The sequence below is a fragment of the Tenrec ecaudatus genome, chromosome 10 (assembly GCF_050624435.1).
Source record: "Tenrec ecaudatus isolate mTenEca1 chromosome 10, mTenEca1.hap1, whole genome shotgun sequence".
Classification (NCBI taxonomy): Eukaryota; Metazoa; Chordata; class Mammalia; order Afrosoricida; family Tenrecidae; genus Tenrec; species Tenrec ecaudatus.
In genome coordinates this window covers 27,030,946-27,033,120 of record NC_134539.1, presented here as the reverse complement: position 1 = coordinate 27,033,120, position 2,175 = coordinate 27,030,946, and the positions used below count along the sequence as shown (strand labels likewise).

At 45.3% G+C, this 2,175-nt stretch overlaps 1 pseudogene; it reads right to left on the bottom strand.

Moving 5' to 3' along the window:
- Positions 1–394: 394 nt before the first annotated feature.
- Positions 395–1,494, bottom strand: LOC142458453 (DNA/RNA-binding protein KIN17 pseudogene; annotated as a pseudogene).
- Positions 1,495–2,175: the final 681 nt, after the last annotated feature.

Here is a 2,175-nt window from a genome sequence, read left to right as displayed (position 1 = left end):
TGTTAGGGGAATGCCTACATGTGTCCTTGATAAAGGTTACTGTACATTGTATCACAGTAATGCCCTCAGTAGTTGCCTGAATGCCTTGGTCAGAAGTCCCTGGACCAATTTTGTAAGCCCTTTATGTCACAATGTACTTGTCCCAAATCATGATCCTGCTTCTACTTCTGTAGTCCCTCCTATAACTGTGATGTATTGATCTGGCACCAATCAGCAGTTTGTAATTGTTTCCTTTGTTCGATGCCCTATTTACCTAGCATCTTAGTGGAAACTTTCTGCTACCAGTTTTATAAAATAAGTCTATTTCTATTATACAAAAGGGATATCTGAACACAGCGATTCTTAGAAAATATTAATTTGATCCTTGGGATTTTAATGTGTCTTTAACAGATTTTCAAACTCGGACAAGTTTAGAAATGTCTTCATATCAGATCCCTCCAACTCTGCATCCTTGGAACGGATGAGTTTCAATGACTTGAATCACTGAAAAAATCTCGTTGATGCATTGTAGGGTCCTTCCCGTCCTCGGGAGCCCCCATTTAAAACTAGACTCTGCTTTCCTGGGGCTGCCATGATAGTTTCTACATGGGTCTGGTCAAGTTTCAGCTTGTCTCAAGAATCAATCATCTTTACAACAGCTGCAAATTTGTCAGTGGCTTCCTTCACAATACCCTTTGCTTATGATCTTTTTCTCCAAGTGTTGTGGTGATAACTTTCATCAAGATTTCAGGCGGTGGCCACCATGCTGTGTGGCAGTTCCTTTCTTTTCCTCGTCCATCTCCGTAATTTCATCCAGTGCAGGTGTCTGCTTCTCTCTCTCTGCGCTGAGCTGAGCTAGGGGAAGAGTCTTTCTGCTTCCACACACCTGGTTTGGATGATGCTGCTCCCCCCGAAAGGCAGGTTTCTTATTCAAACAGAGTGTGACTTTCTCTTCATTGTGTTCCCTGCTTAGTGCAGTGAAGACAGGGGTCTCTGGCTCTTTCCCTTCCACCTCTTCCCCTCTCACTTGTTCTTCAACCACAGGGCAGTGTGTTCATCGTCTTGTTTTTCTCTAGTTCCAATTGTCAGAAGATGCTCCCAGCGTCCTTATCCACATATCGACTATACACCAGCACTGTGGGGTTTCCTCCACTCGGCACACCTTGTCTGTCCAGCCACTTGGTGAACTTCGTCAATGTTTCCCACTGAGTCGCATTCGTGTGCATGTGTGATGGCTGATAAGTTGACTATAGAAGATGTTTGTGTGGACCTTCTGGGTGCCAAAGCATCTCCTGGAAAGTTCCAGAACGCCCCCCCCCCGAAATGCCTCTGAAAAGTCCTCACAGATTGCTGAGGGTTTTCTGAAACCAGCCAGAGTTGGCTCTGATGAGCTTGGGACATACAGTGTCACTCAAAGCCACGCTCATCCTGCCACTGCTTGTGGCTCATCTGAAGTCCCCTGGACTTGATCTTATTGGCAGGAGCCTTGGCCGTAAGGAAATCTGATTTCCTCATGGCGGTGGTGGTGGAGGCAGTGGGCAGTGACGCTATCGAGAAAGTTTGAGGTACAGCATCCAGTCAATGGCAAGGGGGAATCAGCAGTCTGGGGCGGCAGAAGGAATCTTCCAATGCCACTTTGACCTCATGCAAAGGACCCACCTCATTTGGAGGATGTGTCTGTGTCTTTGAGTTGCCCTTGTTGTCTCATTTAAGACTTAATAAATGTTTTCCTTAAATTATATTAGAGAGTGGGGTCTCTTTTGAACCCTAAAACATAGGTAACAAAACCAAATGCACAGTTTAATTTTGAGATGAGCCTTCAATACAAAGAAATTGAAGACTCCATGGGATCAATGATAGATCAATCAATGACCACAAAGAGGTCAGAATGGGGTACAGGGTAAGGGGTCCCTGAGATGACGAAGGTCACAGTACCCCACCTGCACAGAGAGCCTGTGGCTTTGGTGCTATGGTGCGAAGGAAATATTGGTGGCCCCCAAACCAGCATGGAGAGTGGCTGGGGCTCACCAGGGACTACATTTTGTATATTTTGTGTCCCAAAGGTGAACTTTTAATTCCTCATTTGGCATGTATCCATTTCTCTGCACCTACACATTTCTCTGCTCGATTCTCTGTGGCAACATTTACTGTGTTACTCTGTCCTTTATAAATGAACTGTCCCATGTACCCACAACT